We start from the raw sequence: 26,527 nt of genomic DNA, 5'->3' as shown, positions 1-26,527 counted from the left end.
CCCACGCTCCGGGCCCTGGTGACTGCAGGTGAGGAGGCGGGTGAGCCAGAGACGGCCGGAGTCAGACGCGGGTCGGGCCGGCCGGCCCTGCGGAGGTGCGGACGAGGGGGAGCGAGCACCTGCCTACTGCTGCCGAGGCCTGGGCTACAGCGAGAGAGCAACACGAAGGCGCTAGTGGATGAGTGGGGCCTCCCTTCGGCCCTCCCGCTGCTGCGTGTCACCCAGAGCTGGTGGGCCCACACGGCGACACAGTGAGTAACCTCCCCCCCCATTATCAAGGGGATTGACGGCGGAGGGCTGCGGAGCCACTGTCGGGACACACCCGCCCACGGCCGATGCCTGGCCCCCTTCGCGCCTGCCCCGGTGAGGCCCAGCTGCTGTTTGGCACTGTCTGCTGGATGCGGCCTTCCCTCTCCTGCTCCTTCTGTCGCTGCATTCTGCCCCACGCTGGTGCCACGGGCTGGGGACCTGGGGAATAGCAGGCCCTTCCAGAAACGCAACGGATGCCTGGGCAAGGGAATCCCCCTCTCCCCCCCATCATAGCTGGGACCACGAGTGGAGGGCCACATAGCGACACCAACAGGACACGGTTACCCACGGAGGCTGACTGAGCCCCCACGCGCCCACAGCACCAATATTCCAGAGAACACCCTGGCACCGCTGCTTGCTCTGGTGGAACACGACTGGCGCTCACAGAGGGCGAAGGTCCCCCACTCTCTAAGTCTGGACTAGCGCTTCGCCCTCCTGCAAACGGAACTCAGCTACACTGCAGACCCCTGGGCACCTGGCTGACATACGCGCCACGGAACCACGGTTTGGAGGCTGGGGGAGTGGGTGCACCCACGAGGCTTCCGCACCACACCGAAGCAGGAGGCGTTGGGGGTTTAACATGACGACGTCGCTAGCCTGCGCAGCCTGACACACCTTGGACGTCTCCTGCGAACTTGCCCCCCCCCCCCCAGACCACACGACCGTGAGCAAGAATCGCCCCTGCTGCTGCCCACACATGCAGCCAACCCCATGTCTGGTGGGGTGAAAACGCGCACCGGAACAGGTGGCATGTCAGTGAAGGGGAGGGTGGCGAAAACGCCTTCCAAAATGGACGCCGACCACGTGGCGTCGAAACTGGACTCTGTCTTGGCGGCCATGGAAAGGATGGAGGAATCTCTTCAACAGACACGCACCTCTCTAGAAACCAGGATAGACGGTGTGGCGATTGATCTAACTCATCTCAGAGCCGACCACAAGAAATTGCAGGAACGCACCACAGCGCTGGAAGGAGCGGTGGCGACCATGGAACCGACGGTGTCGCAATCGGACAAACACATACAGGACCTCCTTAACAGGGTGGAATTTCTAGAGGATCGCGCGGAGGATGCAGAAGGGAGGGCAAGAAGGAACAACATCCGCTTGGTGGGCATTCCGGAGAAATGGGAAGGGATGGACCCCACGCAGCGAGTGGAGGACTGGCTCCGTGAACTACTACCGGAGGGAGTGCTGTCGCCCCATTTTGTGGTGGAACGTGCCCACCGAATACCCACGAAACCCCTAGCCACTGGCTCGAACCCCAGACCAATAATCCTCCGAGTCCTCAACTACCGAGACCGCGACACGATCTTGCGGGAAGCCAGGAAATTAGGTGAGATCAGGATCGACAACACCACCGTGATGTTCTTTCCGGACTACACTGTACAGGTCCAAAGGCAAAGACACTCCTTCCTGGAAGTAAAAAGGCGATTGCGGCAGGCTGGACTTAAATACTCGCTTCTCTTCCCGGCCAAACTACGGGTGGTAGCGAAAGACAAAACGCACTTTTTCACGGACTCTAATGAGGTTGAGGCCTGGCTGGATGAGAACATGCCGGATGTGCCCAGACGAGCGCAGGGAACTGCTACTGCGGAACGCACGCGTGGGGCGCGGAGACGCCGCAGACGGAGAGCTCCTACACCTCCCAGGACAAGGGAACCACCAGCTCACTCCCCGACTGCGAGCGAGATGCTGCAGGAACAACGAGACGCCCTCCGCAGGGTGGTGGAAATCAGCAGCTCCCCGACCCCGTCCCCTGCCCCAGACACAACTCCGACGCCTCTCCCAAGCGACGATGAGGCGATATATGGCCTACAAGACTCCCAACACACCGAAGACCTTCCGGACGTCACACCGCAAACAGCAGACTTGTTTGGTTAAGGGACCCATGCCGAATCTAACTTCCTCGCGCTGGGAACGACGGACCTGTGCGAAAGCTATGCAGGCCTCCACAGAGGGGGGAGAATCAAGCAACTCTACTATGCTGAATCCTGTTCGCCTGGAGACGCTGAACTCCGACCAGGTATTGTGCTTGTTCTGTACACACATGGCCCAGTCGCTCACTGTTGAGTACTGATCACCTGATAGACAACTACGCACGAGCTGACCAGAGACAGCCGAACTGTTTGAGGAGAGACCTCGTCCCCCCCCCCTGAGAGCCCTGCTCTTCCAGCTCGATACCTGGCGAGCCGCTGTAGCTCTGCGGAAAGATGAGACCTGGGCAACTGCCAGACGGTAATGGCCTCCTGACCCTGCCCGGGAGGGATGCTGCATCCACTATGGTTAATACTGTTTATTGTACTGTTACAGCTTAAGCCACAGAGCACCCCTTAGAACTGTATAGTTTACGAGCTCATACGAGCATTTGGACGGCAACATGTTTAGTAGCCGACCTTTTGGCATTCTAGGTTATGTAGCCATGTTGAGGCCACAAGTTATCATCCCTTCCCCTACCCGTTTCCTTCCTCGGAGATCACCACACACAACACTGACACTTTGGGGCGCATTTGTATTGGGAGGGTGGCTCTGGACCGAGCGAGGAGCACTTCTTGGGGGTGTGGGGGTGGGAGGGGCGGGGGGGAATCACAGTCAGCAACACAATGGCTGAGATAAGACTTTGCACTTGGAACATCAGGGGAATGCACACACCGGCTCGGCGCTACCAGATCTACTCATACCTGAAGCGACACAAGATAGGCATAGCACTGCTACAGGAGACACACTTGAACGAGGCAGAAGTCCGGGCACTGCGCCGCAAATGGCGCGGACAGCTTTACGCCACGTCCTATTCCTCATACGCCCGAGGCGCACTGATATGGGTCCACCCTGGGATCCCCTGGACAGCTACAGACACCACGATAGATCGGGAGGGTAGATTCGTTGCGATACAGGGCAGACTTGATGGGCACCAGATGGCACTGGTGTCACTGTACGCTCCAAACACTGATCAAGGTGGCTTCCTAGCGCGCCTCTCTGCGATACTGGCACCCTGGCATGGGATCCCCTGGCTCCTGGGTGGGGATTACAATTGCACACTAGACACTGCGCTAGATCGCTCCTCCCCGCCCCCGGTTGGCGCTCCGACACGCGGGGCCACGAAGGCACTGCTGGAATGGGCCGGGCAGTGGGACCTCCATGATGTTTGGAGGTCACACAATCCTGGGACGCGAATCTACTCCTACTATTCAGGCGCCCACGACTTACACGTCCGCCTGGACCGATTCATGTCCACTACTGACCTCTTACCCCTTGTGACTGACACGCTATACATGGGCCGCACGCACTCTGACCACAATCCACACTTTCTGACCATGGCCTGGGACCGACCACACCCTCCTGTCCCCACCTGGAGACTACAACCGGCACTGCTGCTGGATGCGGAATTTCGCGACTCCCTTCTCACATGCACTGCACAATATTTCGAGGACAACACGGGCACGGCGTCCTCCCCACAAGTAGAGTGGGACGCCTTCAAGGTAGTGATCCGGGGCCACTGCCTGAGGACGCAGGGCCACATAAGACACCAGCTAGAGAGCGAGCTCACCAGATTAGAAACTACTCTGCTTGAGAGGGAGGGGGAGGCCGCTGAGGGTAGCACTGACTTGCTCCAGGAGGCTCACACAGTCCATGTGGGCCTCATGGAGCGACTCCGGGACATTAACTGTGCAGCGCATTCGGCAAGGACACATCACATGAGTGACAGACCTGGCAAGTTACTGGCCTGGCTGATATCGCAAGAGACGCGCTCAACCCCAGTGGCAGCGATACAGGTGGAGGGGAGAGGCCTACTATACTCGCAGCGCCAGATCCACGACGCATTCACCACACATTACACCGCGCTATACCGCTCACGGCTACCTCACCCGTGCCCCGACATTGCTGGCTACCTTGCCCCCCTGCCAATGCCGCAACTGACTGCTGCGCAGCAGGACGAGCTGGGAGCCCAGCTCGACTCTGACGAGGTTCGCGACGCAATATTTAACTTGTCTAATAGCAAATCCCCGGGCCCGGACGGGCTCCCAGCCGAATTTTACAAAGCATGCTCGGCCATACTCATCCCGGAACTCCTGAAGATATACGCTGCGGCCTTAGAGGACGCTGCCTTGCCCCCGACGCTGAATGAGGCGCCCCTGATCTCCATTCCTAAACCGGACAAAGACTGCACGCAAGTGGGCTCCTACCGCCCGCTGGTGCTGCTCAATACCGACTACAAAATACTGGCCTCCACTCTGGCTCGGAGACTGGCCCCCTATGTGCCCCGGCTGGTACACCAAGATCAAAATGGCTTTGTCCCAACGCGCCACACCTCCCACAATATCCGCTGCCTCTTCCGAGTGCAGGAGTATGCCACCCTGCGGTGGCCTAGAGCGGGGTGCTTGATATTGGACCTGGAAAAGGCTTTTGACTCGGTGGAGTGGCCGTACCTGGGAGCGGTATTGGAAAAATTCCAACTAGGAGGTGGTTACGAAGCTATGGTGGAGTTGCTTTATGGCAGACCGACAGTTCGGGTACGCACGGGTGCGCTGCTCTCGGACACACTCCGAGTCTGCAGGGGCACTAGACAGGGCTGCCCCCTGTCGCCTCTACTGTTCTCCCTAGCCATGGAGCCCCTGGCCACGATACTTAGGGCACGGGGAGCCGACTGGGGCATCCCACTGGCAGACGGTCTCCACGCAGTGTCGCTATATGCGGATGACTTACTGTTGTACGTCAGAGATATCACCAACATCCCGGACTCGCTGGCCGACGTCTTCCGCACTTTCGAGGGGATGTCGGGACTGCGAGTCAACTGGTCCAAATCGGGGGCTTACTCCTTCCACCCGGATACGCCTGAATGCGACGTGCGACTGGGCGGCGGCAGGCTGCAGTGGTATCCCACCACGTTCCGATATCTGGGGATACGAATCTATCGGACTCCACTGGACGTCCTGGAAGGGAACCTCCTAAGAGCGATTGCCTCGATCCGGGCGCAGATCGCGTTCTGGAACACCCTACCTCTTAATGTCCCAAGTCGGATAGCACTTATCAAAATGATAGTACTGCCTAGACTCCTGTACTATTTCGCTAATGTACCGACATACGTACCGAACAAAATTTTCCGAGACCTGGAGACCCTACTGAGAAGCCTTATCTGGAATAAGGGCCGACCCAGGGTGGCGTTGACTAAACTCTACATGCCAACGGAGCTGGGAGGCCTGGCGGTTCCCAACATGGAACTGTACTACCTCTCGGCGCAAATGCAGTGGGTGTCGGAGTGGCTAGGCGGCAGACACCTTGAGGATACTGCCTCGGACGCAGCTGCCTGGACGCAAACGCAAATAAATACCCTGTTCCACCCGCTAGCCCGAACCCCCCGCCCCCCCAGATACACTTGGAGGTGGCACGCAAATGTTTCCTACGCTGTTTGAAGCTTACCCGGGCCGTGACGCCATACGCCCCGACCATGCCCATTCTAGGCACTCCGAGCCCTACAGGAGCACTGACTGTGACTTGTCTGACCAGTTGGTCACAGGCCGGGGTGGATACCCTGGGTGACCTGTATGCTGAGGGAGCACTGCTCACCTTTGAGGACCTAACTGCTGCCACGGAGCTCCCAGCTGGCCAGTTCCTGCTACATGCGTCCCTTTTGCACACACTCACTACCCACTGGGGAGATGTGACGGAGGAACCACCGATGCATTGCTTTATGCAGTACCTCCATGTTATGGGAACTGGCTCACACATCATTCACTGGCTGGCGCAGGCTCTACAGGCACACTCGAAGCCATCTGCGCCGCGGTTGCGCGATGGGTGGGCAACGGACAGAGGGCGGGCCTGGACCGACAAGGAATGGGCAATGATATTAGCCGGACCGACATATATCCCACGCAGCCCCCGCTTTAAGATCATACAATTCTACATCCTACACCGCGCATACCTAACGCCTGACAAGATAAATAGGTACTTCGCCACCACGGACGCTGCCTGCCCGCGCTGCTCTCTGACTGGGGCTGACCTCTTGCATATGTTGTGGCATTGCCCTGAGGTGGGCGCATACTGGGGTGAGGTCGTGATGCTCCTCACACGCAGCGCTGATGAGCAACTACCACACACGTGGGAGGCATGCATTTTGGGACTGTATAAACGCACGAAGCTCAACAAAGTGCGGACCCGCTTCTGGGACATGGGGCTTATAACAGCTAAACGCCTGATCACCAAGCATTGGAAGGCGGCGACCTCCCCCCATGTTCGACATTGGTGCGCTTCCTTCACTAACTGGGCACGAGCAGAGGGCACGGTTCTTCTCCGGGAAGAAACAGCGGGACTCCGCAAATTCCCCATCGCCCAGCTCTGGAACGACCTCCTAAAGGCGTTCCACCACGCCTGCCAGGAACGGGGTGTTACATGAGCCAAACGACAACATAACCATGGTGATGCTGGCTGATACTGGGGGAGGATGCAGGCCTGCCCCCCCCCCCCCCCGTCCCCCCCTCGCGCACTCGACGCGCGGCCCTGGGAGGAGATGCTACCGCCTCCTCACCACGCATTGGACACCTTTGAGACACTGACAGCGTGCTGCTGCCCTGGCCCTGGCACGCCTGCGACAACGACAGACATCATCGCTGAGGGAGGCACTTACCCCCCCCCCCCGTCCGCCTGTTCACCGGCAGGATACGGATCATCACATAGCTGGCCTGCGCCGCCGCCCCGCACATTGCCGACTTACGCCCTGACCCTGCACTACAGACGTCGCACACATGCCCTTGAAGGAGATAAGAGCCTTGCACCCCTCCCCCCCGCCATGCTTTCCCCCCCCCTTCTCGACTGTCCCCATACTTTACATGTGGCCTCGCTGGGCCCCTCCCTGCAATAGACGCCTTGCATTGAAACCGGCAGTGATCTCCCCCCCCCCCTCCCCTGCCTTTTACTCTTTCCCCAACCCCCGGTTCTCCCTGCCGATATACGGGCATAGGGAACAGTTTGTTTACTGGTCCAGTTCCCGGACTAGACTCCATTTCCAAGTTTTCTTTTCTTTTTTAATGAAGATACAGGAGATACTATGTTACTACCATGAGACAATCCCTTGGGGCCACATGCCACCTGTGAGGTGCAGGGACGTGACACCATTCACATACCACAGGAGGTACATACAGACACCTGCTCACAAACGCGTGGAACGTGGATAAGACACACTGCTTATTGGTTGCTGTCATGTCCCTAGCGCCCTCTCAGTGATATGCCTGGGAGCGCACGTAGGCACTCTACTACTGAGTACTCTGACCCCAACCCAACTTGGCTGCAGACTAACCCAGCTGACTCCAACTGCGCACTCCTATGCCTCAGTGAGCTATACTAAAGCACACATCGCCAATACAAGAGCAGCAATACTGACTCGGCATCGTAAACGCGCACATAATTGACCCCCCTCCCCCTTTCTGACTACCCACAGCTGATTAGTACACGACCTATGGGACTTTGGGGAGACACATACGGGAGGCAAATGCTGGATGATCATTGCGATATGAATATTGAGGAAAAAATGTAAAAACATGAGATCTACCATTAAAGTCGCTAGTCAACAAATGATCATACCAATTAACACATGAAACTCGCCGCCGGACCCCCGGGTTGTCGGCTAAATGGCTGTGTCATCCTGCTCAGTATCTGACTAACTAATGTCTGCTCATGCAGTCTTTATCGAGATGTGGATTGTGAATTGTATGATAACCGCATATTGTATAATAAAGATCTTCTTAAAAAATTTAAAAAAAAAAAAAAAAACAATTGGATACTCCTCACTTGGCCAATCAATGGTAATTTTACATTCAGTTCACAAATCAGTAGGTACCACTATGTCAAACAAACCATCCAAATCCTTTAGCAAAACCTTCGAAACTTTCACAAATCTTTCAACCTGTTTGTACCATTCAACTGGTTTCTCTCTTAATCTAGGGAAATCGTTTGTAAATGACAAAATATCCTGTCTGCTTCATGGGACATGAACATATCCACCACCAGGTACCTCTCTCAGGGGACACAATCTTTCTGCCTTTTCTGATTCTCTTAACAAGAATGCAGACAATGCTTCCTCCGCCTGAGCTTCCTCCTTCTTTCTTGTACACCTAGTACTCCGTTTGTCAATGTCTTCCCATTTTTGGAGAATATTCATTAACTCCTTAACCTATAGTTTCTTACCAGAAACATTCATATTCTCCAAATCCTTATCAGTAAACTCCGCTCTATATGGTTTCTGTGATGATTTTGATCTCCCTATATCTATTCCCATCTCTGAAGCAAGCTCTGTCAATTTCTCATGAAACAATTTTGCCTTTCTAGTTATACTCCTTGTTAGATTTGGGGGTCTGTAGTTGGCAGAGGTAGGTACCTTTGACCAAATAGGGGCCCTAGCGTATAGTCGGGGTAAGGGGGTACACTCCTAAAATAACCCCTGCTCACCCCCTTGGTAGCTTGGCACGAGCAGACAGGCTTATCTCAGAGGCAGTGTGTAAAGTATTTGTAAACACATACATTGACCCAGTGACAACACTACAGATGGACACCACACAAGGTGTAGTATAAAATTAAGTATTTTTATATAGACTTAACACAAGACCACAAACGACAAAAATCCACAATACTGTACTTTAAAAATGGTAGAAATAGCTTAGTTCTCCTTAAATGGTAAATACGACACTAAGTTCAATGTACCTTTGGATGAGTAATGCTATACAGCTCCTTGCGACATGCAGTCCCTCAGAAAGCCCAACACAACTGCAGGTACTTCCAATGAACTCTTGGGGAGCTGGTGGGTGAAGTTTGTTGTCCCTGAGACTTCAGCAGGAGGCAAGCTCTATCTCAAGCCCTTGGAGATACTTCACAAGTTAAATGAAAGTAGCACAAAGTCCTTTCTCCTCTGTTTGGCAGTTAGGCAACCACTTCAGGCTAATCCCTCATGCTTAGGGATAGTCTCTCCTCAGTCTCTCTGGTTCCTCTCCTCAGCAAAGGTTTCATCTTATTTCCCAAAAGTGATCTAAAATTCTGGGGTCTGGGTCCCCCCTTTTATACTCATTTTCTCTGTGTTCTCTGAAGCCAGAGAGGCCTTTGCCTAGTCCAAACCAGTTCTGGTCAGTCCTGGAGCATTTTATTGACAAGACTCCTTCTTTCCTTTCACGGTGCAGCCCAGGGACATCAGATGCACCACAGGAGGTGGGGCTAGCATTGTGGAGGGAAGGCACAGCCCTAGTCAGGTCCTTGGTGCAACTCCTCCCTCCAAGCTGCATGCAGATCTCTATATTCAGCCCAGTGCTGACTCACCCGGTCTCCTGGAATCGCACAGCCCCTGTCACTCAAACTCCTGACAAGGAATACACAACCTAGCAGAGGCAGGATCGGATGGTTAGACAAGAAAATACCTACCTACTTTCTAACAGTGATATTTTCAAACACAGAATGTTAAACCCACCAACTTAACTAAAAGATTTATTATATCATTCTGAGTTCAGGCATACTAAACTCGAATTTCTACCCAGTTCCCTGAGTCAGTTAGGATTATTCTGGCCTATGGGGAACAGCAGCCTTGCAACTGTGAAAAACGAAAATGGCTCTAATTCGCTATTAGGACATGCCACACACAGCAGGGCATGTCCTTCCTTTTACCTACAATGCACCCTGCCCTTGGGCCTAACATAGGGGTGACTAATATGCAGAAAAAGGAAGGTTTCGGGACTGGCTAGTGGGTGCACTTGCCCAGTCAGCTTGGCAGTACCAGACTGCGCACAGGCTCTGCAATGGCAGACCTGAGACACAGTTTTACAGGCTGCTTCTGTGGGTGGCACAACCAGTGCTGCAAGCCCACCAGCTGCATTTGGATTACTAGCCCTGGGCACACTCAGTGCACTGTACTAGGGTCCGACAAGTAAACCAAACCAGCCAATCATGGAGTCACTGATCCATACATCAATTTACCATAGGGGGTACTTGCACTGTGGCACTGGATGGTAGTGGCACAGTGCCCAAAGCATCTATAACCAGTTAAAACACATGAGGCAACAGCAAAAAATGGAAGGGAGACCCACGCCAAGGTACCAGGTCTAACACTCCTACATACAAACATCAATTCTTCTTCATTATAATGGTTCAATCTATCTTAACATGATGCAAGCACCTAGTGGATTCAGGTGATCTTGGTATCAGTGTATGATTTTAAGCACTTTTTTGTTACACTATCACTTAGTTGCAGTAGCTATCATTTTCTGGTCCTGATGAAAGCAATGACATAGTACGTCACAATTGCTGAAACATGTTGACCTTGGATTACATCTAGACAATTCAAGAACATTGTTATTGTCTTCAACTGCTTTTTAATCTTGGCGGAGTGGGTAGCACCAGAATAAAATTATTATTAGCACCCCCTCATCCAATTTTAAATTCACATTTTTCTTATTCTTTACACCTTCTTTTTTCTGCACTGCGACATCAGTCCCCCCAAAATTCTTTAACAGCCTCTTAATTAAGAAGTAAGACCACGGGAGATCTGTCAGATCAGGTGAAGGCTTTTACCATCTATACCTTCCCTGTGAATGACAAGTGGCACCCTTAATGGTGGTCGGAAACGGAAACCCAAATGATGAAGGGGAGTTCCGTGTGGTGACTGATGGGCATCCTTATCTAACCACACTGAGGGTTGGTTTCGCGGGTGACCTTATCTAGAACATACACTAGACATGGTATTGTAATTTTCTGTTGGTTGTTTTAGGCATTCACTATTTGTTGACCCTCTGATATTCTTTGTTGTCAAGTGTATATAATTGGGGCATATCAGAGCCTGGTCGTTAAATCCCCATCTGACCCTAAAAAAATATTTTGTTGTATGTCAATCTTTCTATTCCCACATTTCCAGCTATTATCTCTTTCAATTTGTAAACATCTAAAATCTTTAGGGGTGTACTTTGTTTTTCTGTTCCCTGTGCCCATCTCTCCAAATCTTCTGGCGTTACTGTTGCTGAGCTTCTAGTTCCTGAGGACACCACAGACTTTCGTTCGAACTACTAGGTGTAACTCTTTTTGGGGATTCACTTACAGAATCTCTTATCAGAAGGGCCATTAATGAAATGACTGAATCACACTCACTGGCTTGATCATCAGATATTATTACCTCCTTTCTAGGGTTATTAAAAGGAGTTGTTACAGCTTGGGGTTTTGGGCGACTTATTTTATCTCCATATAATGGAATAACAGGACCTATAGTCACTGGTACAGACAATGCTTCAGGGTTTAAACTTAATTTTCCTATTTTGTGTATGAATTCTTCTCTATTTCTATCTAACGCTTCTTTTTCTCTGTCTTGAGGCACCCTATTAACTGATGTAGCATGTAAAATGTGTGCAATTAAGGGTGTTCCCATTACTGATGCACTCAGGGTGACTCTACTGGGTCCTTCTTGATACAGTGAAGGGTTTTTAGTTAAAATGTCCTCCAACAATTCATCATCTTACTCACCATATCCTGTCACATTCATGTGTTTTGTTTTCTCCTTACACTTGCTCCCTGACTGTTCCTCAGCCATTAACACTGGGTATAGACCTTCCGATACCATAGCTCCCCTCCATCGCTTCATCTGGCCTTCACATGACTCACGTAAATATTGGGGGAAAGGTCCCATAAATTTCCACTCCTGTTTCTCTCTCATTCAAACGATTCAGTCTTCCACTCTGCTAAAGCCTCATACTGGGTTAACCTAGGTCTTGGGTCCCACTCATTCATTTTCATTCGCAAATTCTGAAGAATTCATCCATTAAATGTACCATGTGCTGGGAAAGCTAGAGCTCCATCACCTTTGGTATATTCTATCCAATTCTCCAACCACACACAAGTATGATATCCTCTTTCCATCATCATAAAGGAAACAGGCGTTTTCGGCGGCGGAAAAGGAATTCCCTCTCTAGTCAATACAGGTTTAACTTTCTTAAAGAAATTCTTAATTTTTTTTTACTCTCCCTCTTTCCTCCATACATTTTGGATACACGATGTTTAAAAGAATACTCCACAAACTCTTGAAGTCTCCTATCAGTGTGACTCATACCCACAGTCAGATCAGAATCTAACATATAATTTTCTTTTAACCAATGCTAACAAAACTTCTATCGAATGCCTAATTACATCTCAGGCTTTCACTGTTTATTTAGCCAATACTAGTGCGACTTCTATCTAACAAACAACCAGACTCAGGCTTACGCTCGTGGTCTGACCAATGCTAGCGCAGCCTTTTTGTGATGTCAGTTTCACTCCTTACTACTGACCCCTCCTTTACAATCTGCTTCTGTCTCACGCCCACCTGTTTCAACCAATCCCAGCACGGCTCCCTGTGACGTCAGTACAACTCCAGTGACTGACCCCCTTCACAAGGTAATACAAAAACGCATTTCTTTACTTTTCTTAAAATAAAATTTGTTAGTAACAACATAAAAACATTCGCTACTCTGCCTGTTCCCCTAAAACAAAGGATAGATCTTCAATTTATTCTGGAGTCTCAGAATTGCTCATTCTCTTACTGCGAGTAAAAACCTCTGTTTATCCTTCATTCAAGCTCGAGAGAGCCTGTTACTCCTTCAGGGTTACCCTTAATAGGTGATATAAGACCAAAGTTTCACCAGCGAACATTCCGCTATCACTCACACTCGAATTGTATACAAAATAGTCCCTAATTTAACACTGCCAGCCCTGCATAGCTTCTCAGTGCTATTCAACAGATGAGTAATCTCACTGCAGTGTGGCTTCTGTAACTACTGCCTATTCATTCCCCGGGATTTTTCCAGACAACATAAAACAGGACACTAACTCTTTTTGTTAAACATAAATCAATAATCAAAAATCAATAGTCATCACCAAACTAGTCGATAATAACCATAGCGCTGCTACCAGAAAACTGATCCAGCAGCGTACCAGCAACAGACACTCCAAAACCATATACTCACCTGGGCCCATAAACACACACAATTGAGTATAGCGCTGGAGTCAAGGTTTATGAATTTTCCACCCTTCCAGATTGAATATTCCTTACTCTTAACCAACCTTTTACTGATCAAAATGTCTTTCCTCTGGTCGATGGACCATTAATTGTACTAGTTGATGGTGAAAATCTACTTAATTTTAACTTTTATCTCTTAAAGTAAATAACCACAGACTCGGGTTAAGTTTTAAGTCTTTATCTAAATTAATTGCATGTGAACCACTTCAAAGTACAGTGCAGTCACCGTCACTCATAGGAGAGAAGATTAAATTAATCAAATCATCAACACATACTTCAGACTTGCAATGACTTGTGCTCAGAAAGGAGACGACAAAGAGAAAAGAACATCTACAAATTCACAAAATTATAATTACCTAGGATGGTGTGTAGACCAACCCCCTGGCCGAAGGGCTGGTAGGGGTCCCCCGGGATAGTTCAGGAGACAAAGACTTCAGGACAGGATAGATGACCTCTCGAACACCGATGATAACGTTGCACCCCTCTTTGACACTCTCTTCCTCCTCGAGGTTCTTCTGCTATCTTCTTTCTAACCCAAGTAAGTTAAAATGATAGGTTCTGCATTCGGGTCTTCATCAGCATCTTACAGCCTCTCTCCCAGCATCACCCACTACACCGACAGCATCCCAAGGTCTGCAACATTCAGCATCGATGACCCTCTAACTAAAAACTACCTCAATTATACTTTTTTGTTCCTCATGTACCACCTGCTAAAGTTTCAATATCGTAAACTAATAATTCTGATTGGTCAGGCAAGGGGGAAAGTTCATCACACCATGCTCACATATCACTCTTTTTAGTTAGCCCTTTGCTGACAAACCCATCCCCTTAATTTTCATTCATATTTTATTTTCCCACGCGCATTCACATTACATCGGCAACAAATGTTTAACTTTAATATGTGGTCCCATTCATTTAGGTTTTTCACTGCCGGTTCTCAAGCTTCAGGCAGACTGTGGCCTTGTACTCTTCTTGACCCACATGTCATTCTTCCGGGCTGATTTTCAGTTGTCATGGGCGAAACCCACATGACTCAGCTCACTTCACACATACATGAAAGGCACAAATGCGCAGTAGTGACGAAGTCAGAAAAGACAGATATTACTTTTAAAAATAAATGGTTTCACTGTACACCACCCATCTTTACTGTAACCCCCCCTCCTTATTAATACTTTCCCTGCATTAGCATTAGTTAAATAGGTCAATTCCGTTACAGCTAAGCATGTGTCATGCACGCGATTCTTCAATACTCCATGTTAGTGCCTTTTGCTCATGCGCAAGAATTTCCTTCCAAGCTTTACTACGTCATAGTACTTAGATGCAGTTGGCGCATGCGTAAAGAGTCTTGTTAAAGTGGTTTTATTAGTTTGTTCGAATGGTTAGCGTTTTTATGTGGTGTGCATTAGTTTTACACAACACGTAATTAATGAACATGTTAGGGAGTTAAATGAGAGGATTGCTTCCGAACAAGTCTCTTTTCTACGAGTCCTTGCACCATCATACTGACATGAAAGTAAGTAGCACTTACCAGCCTCCTCTCCACCAGGGACTCACTCCATCAGAAAACCACTGCTAGAACACCACAAGAATATCGGGGACCTCTAAATAGGCTTGGTGCAATACCGCCAACCTGACGGCGACAGAGCCAGCACACATCTAAATACGGCAGGTGGGTCTCAGTCAAATTGAAGGAATACCTGAGACAACCACCATGGAGGGACAGCGGGAGTACTGCCAAGATCTAAATCAGGCCCTTTGTTTTTTCAGAATTTTCTGTATTGAAGCATTTGAATCGTCAGCCTGATGCTAAAAACTTAGAGATAGTGGAACATTTTGCTAACCGTTGTAGAAAAGAAATTCATAGGTTGAGTGGAAGGAATACGAAGAGACATATTGGCTAAAGCAAACAAAACATTCAAAAGTACCCCAGTGGGCCAAGGACAAAAGCAAGCATAGATTAGTAGGAAATAGGACAGCATTAGCTTTAGATTGAAAACATAAAAATAAATTATGCATATTCGTTAGAAAATCCACAACTGGCACATATTATGTAGGGAATAGTGAATGTGATCATATTTTTGAACTTGGATGGAGCAAATCCTGTTTTTTCCTGGAGTTTAATATATGTATGGGGAAAATGCATTTTACAGGTTTCCGAAGAGATTGTATGGAACATGTTACATGGGGACAGTTTTTCTGAAGATATATCACGTAGGACAACTTGTTCATTCATTAGATGAACAACATGTGAGAACAAAGAAAAGTGCTAGCGAAATTATAGGAGACATCTTTAGTGGTCTAATACCATCTGTAGGAGTGATATTGAATTTGCATAAGACTAGAAAGCTTTGTAGTGTGGTTGATACGTTGCCTACTAGTACAGCAAAAGTATTTTTAGTTCTAGATACTCAGATGGTTGCTATAAGGTCACTGGTTTTGCAGAATAGACTTGCATTAGAAGTCCTTCTCTCGAATGAGGGCGGAGTCTGCCAGATGTTAAAAGTTAAGCAATGCTGTACTTACATTCCAGACTAAAGTATGGATTTGAAGAAATATATTAAGAACATTACTGACTTAAAGAAAGATTTGAAAGGGTTAGAGGCAACAGATTCTTAGTAAGCAATAGGAAATGGATTCTCTGCTATAGGCAGATAGTTTGGAAACTTAGGAAGTGGAATTGCTGGAAACATTTTGAAACCCTTTGTGATAATTGTTCTTTGTGAATTATTCTTGTTTGTAAATTATAAGGGATACAAAAGTGCACAAGTAAAAAAAGGATTGAAGAGAAAGAGAGCAGACGTAGAAGAAGAAGGTAGACCGAGCAAATACTACAATTACATAAAGTTTCTGGAGGGATCCAGAGGAAATATGATGAAAACAACCAGATTGTGATTTGTCAATCTGATAAGAAAGATGCTTATCTTAATGTGATGGTTTGATTCGCCATCGGGGTGATTGGTGCAGCGTAATTTTGGTTACACCTTAACACGTCACAATTTCATTACAATGAACATGCACTTAGCACGTTTCTTGTGTGGTCTATCAACTTTAATGTAAGTGTTGCTTTTGACATCACTATTAAAGTGGAGTCACTGTAGGATTAGCGAATGTACTCATACTGTGTGCCTTAACCATATTAAATGATATATTCTTTAGAGACTTGATGAGTAAACCATCCTTACCTAATAAACGTATATTTTCCTTAGAAACAATAACAAATTATGTAAGGTGTGCACTAATGTTTCATATATTGCATTGAAACGTAATTCCTAGACATACTTACACGTATACATTTAAGGTTTTTCTATGCCTCAAGAAATATGAATCTAAGGTACTGACAATTTATATTAATTTGTGTTGAATATGCACACGTATATTGATCCCTACCACTGTGTAGATTAGGACGCTCTGCAGTGGCGGCCGGCAGAAGGGGAAAGAGGTGAGCCAGGCTGGGGAACAGAGATAAAAAAAGTACCTACAGCCTGATGCCTGCTGCCTCTTCAGCTCCAAAGATGCTCACACAGGCTCCCAGACCTCCCTGCGCCAATACAGATACTACTCTAATGCTGGTACTACTCAGCATGGGAGAAGCTTTGGGATTGGGCGGAGCTGGCTGGTTCCATGCGTCAGGAGGCACTGGGAGCCTGAGCCCTGCTTATATCTCCAAGCAACAGCCTGGAGATATCCAAATGTGCATGTCGGTTTGGCCATCCGAAGACAGCCGGCCAAACCAACATGCGCACTTACAGTGCCCTGTGCCCACCACTCCTCCTGTTGCTGATGGTCCCGCCCTCAAGACTCGGCTGCAACTCCAGAGTAGAATACATTTATAATACATCAGTTTTATTAATTGCTTCATTATAATTTTCCTCAGACAAGAGGACCACCTCTTTAAACTGTTAGGGTACCATTTAGTCAATTTTAACACACCTTCACTCACACCAATCTACACTAGCAGCCCCTACAAGTAGATTTAACAAATGGCAAAAATGAAAAGATCTCCGGCGAAGAGCCCCCCTAAAGGTCCCCGTCAGGCATTGCAGCACCGGCCCTATGAGGAGCATGCCCTATGATGAAGCACGACAACCATATCGGTGTGTGAGGGCTTTTGCTCCAGAGCAATCAAGCACCCCCTGCTGATTCCTCAGTTCATTACCGACCTGTCCTCCTTATTTTCTTTCTAGGAACTGCATACCCGTTTGTTGTTACTTCACATTGATTGAGGAGCACGTATGCTGAACCTATAAGCCCTCCTTGTCCCTCTCTTTGCATATTGCTCTTCTCTGAGCACCAGATATTACTGCTGGTCTTTTGTATTTCTGTGACTGAATGTATTGTTTGTTTAATACAGGTACGCCTACACTTCTTTAGGAGGTTGGGTTTCCCAGTTGTTATTCATGCATGGTGCTGAGATCTGTGTACCTTAACTTGATTGCTAATTTGTAATAAACTTTCTTAACTGTAGTTACTGATTCATGGTCCTTTTTGTGTAGCCAAATGGGTTATCCTTGGTGCAGCGCAAAGCCTAAAAGATTTTCCTTCCAGCTTACAACAACCTCTGAATCACTAGGCCCATTTTACAAACTTAATTCAAACTAATAATGACTTTCATTGATACTCTTGGACTAAGGTCCTCCAATGGATCTTTTTGTTGAGCTGATAGGGACTAGATTACTCTGAAAATGTACACAATTATCCTATGAGGACCTAGAATAGATAATTGTTATCATAAACATAATCCTATAAACCTAAAACAAAACCTTTCTTATCCACAGATACAAACGCCTTGAGACAAGGAATATGACTAAAAGAATGAGACAGAATCGATAAAGAGAAGTCATGAAAAACATTCATCTAATGCCTCAAGTTCCATAGACAGGTCAGGAAATGCATTTCAAGATCAGATTTAATGAAAAAATGGTTATTACAAGTAGCCATGCAGCACAGCACAGATCATTTTCAACAGCAAGTTTGTAGCCTGTGGACAGCATGGGATAAATTAGAGGTTCAGTTATTAATTATACAAACCATAGCAAGGCAGTTCACTTCAATTCCGTCCTTGGATAAATCATGTCAAGTCTGAGCTGCAGCACAGTGTGCCACAGCAGGAGTCAGCTAACCTTCAGCCGAAAGTTTATTTCCCGCACAACTTTACCAGCCAGCAAAGCACAGGTTTGAGGTCGCAGTCAGATCAAATTCAGTTCATTAGAGTCTACTCCACCCAGTGTGGATGGAAAGGGGCATAAAAAAGTCAATAGGGATCAAAAGTCTGTCCAACAGCATGCCAGACAGGAAAGAAGAAATGACAACCAGCCAGCGACGACTCCTCTGATGGGGCAATTATACTCTAAAATGTTCCTGGTTTACTCCCCTAACCGTATCAATTTCATCAGTCCATGGGGTTTCATTGGTCACTCACAGTGGGCTGGTGTGGGGTGATCAGTAAATCATACAAATCTGGAAGAATTAAGTAATCCTTTTTGCAAATTTCTTTAAGATTCATTATGTTCCATTTGGTTAGCATTTCGTCACTTCCACTGAAGAAGGTGGAACTTTACTCTGCTCATAGTCCGTCCGTTCCCAGGCGCCTTTCCCTGGGTTTATTTATTTATTTATTTTATTTATTTAAGAAGCTTATAAAGTGCACAGCTACCCCCGTCGGGGGTGTCCCGGCGCTACAGATTGCGAGCTAGGAAGAAATTAACGGCTTATGGGATGGTGAACAACCAAGTTTTTAGTTTACTTCGGAACAGAGGCTCCGAATCAATGAACCTAAGATCCAGTGGGAGGCTGTTCCAAAGTTTAGCTGTAACTACGCCAAACGCTCTGCCCCCACTCCTGGCACGACGAAATCTGGGTACCACCAGGAGGCGTAGGCTGTTCGATCTCAAAGATCTGACAGAGTGGGACAGTTTAAGTCTCTTTCTCAAGTATCCAGGCCTAACCCGTTGAGGGCACGGAAGGCCAGGATCAAAGCTTTGAACTGGATGCGGCGGGCAATGGGGAGCTACAGTATTGCTATAATTCTATCAAACAGGCTTCTAGTGAGAAGTGAGTCCATTGTTAGCTAATACAGAAGTGAAACTGTACAGAAAGTTCTCATATGGCTTGGGTGACTACCTCACATGATTTTACATTAGAGTAGGAAGGGGAAAGCATTTGAGTCCTACATGAAAAATTAAGTGAATCACTGTCGTTTTAACATAATCATAAATCACACATTTGTAAATGCATTTAACTTTCTCCATTATTTCAGTCATAGTCTTCTACATGAAATATAGGTCAGTATTATGTACTACAAAAAATGTATTTCTAGTCATTATTTGCCCGTTACCACCTCAAGCAACATTATTAACGTGACACTCTCCAATGCATATATTATTTTCATAAACGTTACAAAAGCCCAATATCGCTCTATGTCAATTCTCTTTATAAGAACCATTCTTTGTATTTCACTAATCTCACTATGCATGTATGCATTTCATGTTCAATGCACATTTTAAAGTTATCTCGGAAACTCTCTATGTTAACATTATTTTTCATCTTCTCAACACGTAAATGCAAATACATGAAATTCTCATTTTTTTCTCTTTGTTTACATTTTCGTTTCATCATTTTATAAAACTCTGCATGTTTTTACGTTACAGTATGTGATCTCACGGTTTTTTTTTGTTTTTTTTTTGGGAAAACCTTTATTTGACAATTCAACCAAGTACAAACACGGGCCGACAACCCCCAGGGCCGGCCGCTAAGCAGTTGCAACACAATAAAACAATCAAAACCCAGACTCAGCATCCCGGGGAGCAGATTCGCCACGTCCAATATACGTACTGGTTGTAAACATATCAAGTTGGTAACAGGATAAAAAGGTTCCATTTTATAATATAAGATAGAAGGATCAGGTGCCATACAATATCTCAAGTTGCGAAAAAATGGGAGGGGGGGCGAAATAGCATATGTCCACAATTAAATCATCTTCGTGTAAGTCAGCGGCGTTAAAACATATCATTAATGGTAAGCGAGCGTACAAATACAGTTCACGCCAGCTGAATGCCCGTCCAGTAGCACCGAAACATCGCGAGAATTGAGGCACATATGAAACAGCAGAGATGGCCATAAAATTGAACCCATTACACTGACCCGGAAAGAAAGAAAAGAAAAGGGCAAAGAAAGATAAGAAGAAAAAAGGCCTTAGAAATAAAACGAAAACAAAACACCCATCCCCCAACCCCCCACCCTGCACCCCTGCAGATGACTACGGCCTACCCCCCAGCAGCGTGCCTGTCGCCCAAGAACTGAGACCCGAAATATAGAAAGACCCAGAGAAAGACAGAAAGAAATTAAACCCCACCCAAAGAGGGGAAATGGAGGAGGGCTATCTTCTACGTGCTCCCGGTCTCTCCCCCCCGCCCTCACAAAGGGGTCCCCCCGAACCTGTCACATCTGAATAGTCCAAACTGAGAAAACATCCCGGGGGGAACCACCAGCCCTGCCCCGGATTCCGTTAAGCTAATGAAGCAGTCCCGTTACCGATAACACCACAATGAACAACCCAAACAACAGTCTCAGCCTTGGCCCCGTCGATCGAATTCGCCGAGTCCCTCAGACGAATAAAGCCCCATCATCAAAATGTCAAAAGATACATAGAAGTGGACGGAACATAGTTCAGTAGATGGAAGAAGAAGAGTAGATCCCAAAGTAAGCAGCTGGTACCGACGATGTCCCTCCCCCTCTCCGAAGCCAGGCCTTATCACATCCGCCATCTTACTATACCGACTGGGGAGGGGGTTCGACACAATCCAAAACAGTGCACAGTACCAATTAAAAGGTTCCAGGATAGGGACAGCAGTTGAATGTTCCGACAGCTGCAAAACCGGGATTCCAAAAAATTAGTTAAGTCACCGATCACAGCCCATTCAAGGAGATCCACTTCTGTAGGGGCAGGCACAGCTTCCAGCACTGGGTCTAATTGCGCCACTGGGGCGTCGATCAAGAGGCAAGCTGGCTGCCGGGTCTCGGGCATCGAGTCAGGATCCGGTCTCAGTCCTTTAAGTCCACCTGCCGCCGACAACAGGCCGCAGGTCTGAGCTGCCACAGTCGCCTGAAGTGCCTCTAGGGCCGCCAGCACCTCCCGCAATGACGGGCCCCTTTGGGCCTGCTCCGCCTGGTTCCATATTTCCTCAGGCATAATGGTCCCCACGGAGAGGCGCCTTCTCCGGGGTGAGATCAGCAGGAGCAGGACTGTGCGGTGAGGGACCAACCGTCAGTATGCATTAGTACGCGACGAGACTCCAACCCAAGGTGCGCCGGCGATGCAGGTGCCGGGCCTCCTGGTCAGGGACCCCCGCGACACCGCACCGTGCGTCACTCGTCTCCTCACCTCCAACACAACACCAGGCTGCAGATGATAGCAAAGCAATCCAAAAATTCCCGAAAGTTCCAGAGACCGGACCCTGCCGCCCTCAACAGTCCGCTGTTGTGCAACTCAGACCCGGCTAAGCCAGCACTCGAGACCCAGGCTTCCAGACTGGGTTAGGCCACAAATCGGTCCTCCACGTTACTAAGCTCCACAATGTAAAAAAAAACCCGGGATCACACCATCGGAGTGCGGATTAGTTCACACACACAGATCCGGGGCAGGAAATCAGGATGAGTGACAGGATCTTGGAGCGCAAGACGGAGGTCAGCGGAGCCGGGAGACTATGAGACCATCCTGCTTGCTGTCGTAGCTCCTCCCCCCTGATCTCACGTTTTTGACTTAGCAGGTTAACATGTCTCTTCAGGTAAAAACTTTGTCGTAATGATTTTTTGGGGTGAAAATTGATAAAGGTAGATGCTAGATAATGTCTACACTCCATCACACCGTTAATTGAAATTGATTGATGCAATGTTAACTTCCATTACCTATCAGTCAGAAAATAAAAGGTCCATCAGAGGACGAATGGTAAGAGGGTTGGCCCAATACACTGCATCAGTAGGCCCGTGCTTTTGGCATCCATAGAGTAGGTGGAATTACCACTCCGCTTCCTCTTTTTCTCCCCTACTTGAAATGCCTGTGCCTGTGACGAGGACAGTAAGGACTAAGGACAATGAGTTTTACCGATAAGTAACCAGGCACTTGCATACTGCGTGTAAATACCAAAATGAATAATTCATCAGGTGAAGTAAATACACTTGAAAGACATCGAGCTTCGTCCCTATTTCACTCTTTTCCCCAACAATATCAACAAAATGGAAGCTTATTCATATCCCAAAAGGTGTTCATTTTCATGAAGTGCAGAAAAAAAGGGGCATATTAACAAGGGCATTATCTCCGCTTTTTTTACTTTAAAAGTAAAAAAAGCGGAGATAATCTTTTCGCCCTATTTACAAGTGGTTGCTAACATGCATGAGCGCATGTTAGCACCCTTTTACCCGACGCCTACCTTTGCATCTCTAATGAGATGAAAAGTGGGCGTCACTGGGCAGTACAACCTTGCAAATATAGCTAATGTGCACATCGCGATATTTACAAGGCTGCCCCAGCATTTAAGCAGACGTTAGTTTTGGAGAAAACCGCTGTTTTCGCCAAAAACTAACGTCTGCTAAAATGCAGGCTTACCTATCCCTAACATTGGGGGTGGATTAAGAGGATACGACCACAGGGTCGTATCGGCAAGGTTATCGCCGTTTTGCAGAGAACATCGCTGGAAGACCAGCGATGTTCCCTGCAAAATGGTGATTTCCCCACTATCGATGGAATTTTTATCGCCCTGGGGAAACGCGTTGTTAATAACGCGCTACCAGGGCGATAAATTCCAGAGATAGACGGCGATAAATAAAAAAGCGCTAAGCGCGCTTTGCGTTATTTATCGCCGTCCCTTGATGATTTGCCCCAATTTATGTACAAAATTACGAATTATTGTATGAATAGAAACAATTCCTCCATAGCTCCTAACGTTCATTTGGGAGGACAGCAGTAGCCCATGGGTGGAGTCAGGTATCAAACGTTACAATGCGCTTTGGATAAGCATTATGCGAGCTCACGCGAAATCACATTTTACTCAATGTTTTCTTCCAGAATCACTTCCTAATAGTACATCATGGAACGTACACAATCTTGCTCAATCTGCTGAAAACAACATGCTTTCCTGCGCTGACTTTGCTACAGCACCTTTATGTATTCTACCATACTCATTGAGCAAGCTCTAAACATAAGCATAGAGACTCGAATTGACTACAGATCTATATGGTAATACGAACAACTTCCGGCCACCAAGCCGAGGTCTGAGGAAAGCAGCAGCCTACTTCCCGTTTCTAACAATGAAGTGTTATATGGATGCTAACTGCCCAAATGAGATCACGTTCCTAAACCATCACTTTATGTTAGTTTTTGCCTGCGTGCAAAGTTTTCTGCAAAGTGCTCTAAGTTCGCTGCCTATCCCTCGCATCACAAAAGCTGCGAGCAAATGATGCACGCTACTCGCAAAACTCTCACAGACACCAACCATTGTTTATAGATCCCACCCGGCATTCAATTTTGAAAACAAAAGAAATGCGTGTGTTTCTTTTTATGGGACATAAGAAACAAAGTCTGTTTTTCTAAAGTTAAAATTGTGGCAATGTTCTTAAGTGAAGCGTAATATGTAGCGGAATTGCAAGGGCAGCTCCGTATGTGTGCTGCACACTGAAAAGAAAAGCAGTCCTTTAACTGAAATGGAAAGCTTCAGTGCCCTTCAAGGTAAGAAGACTGAACGAGTTTGAAATGCACACAATGTAACATTCTCCATGTATGATAAATCATTAAAAAAAGTGTAAGGGAAAGGAACACAAATGAGAGCGATACGGGACACCATAACAAAAGCAATGTGTATTTTTGTATGTATGTGGCAATGAGCTGTGGTGAAGGACTATTATCCGAATGGCACATCTGTCACAAATGATGTCTGAGCGGCTTTCTATTTTGAAGATAGAAATGTGAAGCCAATGATGGTAATTTGAAACTTGCAATGTGAAATCGAGGGCTCGCACTGGCCATACTTGGTCAAGGGATTCCCTAGAAGACTTTGACATCCCAACTTTTGTTTCCTAATAGTACCTGACAGCTGTCTCCAATTTTGCTGTCATTCATAAAGGGTTGAATTTACCAACCTGCCACCAGCAGGTTGTTTTTATAGTAGACCCATCTGTTGCAACCGATATTAAGGATTATAAAACACACTTTGGTTTAGGGTGACCAATTGGCATGGGTGTGAATTCAGGGCGGGGAGTAAAAATTCAGGAAAAAGGGTCAAAATTCAGAACAAAAATTCAGGACGGAGGGTCAAAATTCAGGACAAAGGGCAAGTTTTACTGACACTACAAATTAAGTTGTGCAATAGTATGTGAGTAAATAGACAACAAACATAAGTACAAGTCAAAATAAATGGCATAGCGGCCTCCCCACTTTCAATCCTAGAAAATCCCATATTGCTCTGGGTGTTTTTTCTGGCCCAAGGGAAAGGAAATAGGATTTTAGTGCTGTCCAGCCCTTCAACAGTTGCGCAGTGACTGGGAACAATGTGAGCCACCGTGTTGGGCCTTCCCGAAACAAAGGCTGCCACACTAGGTCCACAAAAGAGAAAAACCCTTTCAACTCCGCTGTCCGCTTTGCGGAAGAGAAATGGTTGTAGACTTTTAGAACAAAGGATTCTACATCCATTGAAAGTCCATTAATAGCTTGTTTAGCACAGTTATGCAGGTTATGGGCAGAACAGTTTGCAGGCAGAATGTCTCCATTTGCTCCCTTCAAAAGCTGGAACACAGAATGATGTCGTCCATAGTCGACACTTGCGTTGTCCTCACAGTATGCCAAGACGAACTCTATTTTCAAACCATGGTTATTTCGTTTTGTTGTGATCTGCTGTGCAATAGCTGCAGCAGTCTCTGCTGCATGCTCGTAGAAATCCAGCAGAGTGTAGGCCACACCGGAGGTGAAATTAAAGTGCTGCAACTAAAGTGGGTAGAGTTTAATATTACCTTTGTTTGAGGCGCCACTGCAATCGGAAAAACATCCATCTTTTAAGTCTTCTTGTGCTCACAGCAACGATAGGGGTGCAGGCACATTCACAGTGATGCTCGGTGCCTTTGTGCGGCCACAAGATGCTTTCATCGCTATGGAGGAGTCTGGATTCATTACTTTGCTTAGCTTGATGGCACAATCCAGGGAGCTGTAGATGTGATGCGTCACAGCATGGTACACCTGAGTCACCTCTGCAACTGTGACCTAAAATGTAAAAAAAGAATACACAAAGGTATAAGCACGCAAAAAAAATCTCCATTGGTGAAGAAAACAGTGGCCATAATGGGGCTTAGAACTGCAAATTTAAACTAAAAGTGTCAGCTGGTAACCCAAAAGCAATTATGATGTGCTCTTAATATAAACAGAGCGAGAACAGCGCGGTAAAGGCAACCTGACTTGGTAAACACTGCTGCACATTTAAAGAAAGTAACAGAAAATTGTTAGATGGCTCGCCTATTCAGTTTGGGAGTCTTAAGAGTGTGACAAAGCAAGAAGAGTGTACAAGAATTACATAAAGCCTATGTCACATTATGATGAAGCAAGCAATGACTTACTTTGGATACTTCTGGCTGGAAGCTTGGTTGCAGGTAAGATGAAATTGTGGCCATCTTCACCCTGCCTGAGGCATTTTTCTTATGCTGTGTTCAGCCTCATGGGTTTTGATATCACGCTCTCCTCCATGGGCAACGGAAAAGTCTTTATTGCAGAGGTTGCACCTGGCCTTGTACACATCTTCTGATACCTTGCGGATGTTGCGGTTTGAAAGTTCCCATTCTGGTCTGTAATTCACAAAGCACTTTTTTTTGCTAATTTCTTGGGTGGCTCTCACATGGAGTTTGCCTGCGATGTGGATGTTGCATCCGAATATAGCTCGCTATGCGATGTGAAGAATTCCTCTGCAGCACCTTCGCCTGACTCATAATCAGACATTGCGTTTTTTCCCTTAAAGTACTCTGTAAAATATCCAACACATTTGCTTGTATATTCATACTGTATTCAAAGAAGAAAATAAAACATTTCAGGCGCTTACTTTCCTCTCACTCACTGGACTGCCCCCTCATCCATCCTGGCCATAGTGGAATAGAAGAACTTCTATAAAGCCCAATAAGTCTTAAAGGCTCCGCCTAACCAGACCCAGTGTTAAGTTGAAAGCTCAAGTGAAAACACACATGCAT

General features: G+C 47.2%; 1 pseudogene; it reads right to left on the bottom strand.

Annotated features, from left to right (window-relative positions):
- Positions 1-26,282, bottom strand: part of LOC144773804 (uncharacterized) — a 50,448-nt pseudogene extending 24,166 nt beyond the window's left edge.
- Between the last annotated feature and the right edge of the window lie 245 nt (positions 26,283-26,527).

This window comes from Lissotriton helveticus, chromosome 8, assembly GCF_964261635.1.
Source record: "Lissotriton helveticus chromosome 8, aLisHel1.1, whole genome shotgun sequence".
Lineage (NCBI taxonomy): Eukaryota > Metazoa > Chordata > Amphibia > Caudata > Salamandridae > Lissotriton > Lissotriton helveticus.
This window is presented reverse-complemented; position numbering and strand designations above follow the sequence as displayed.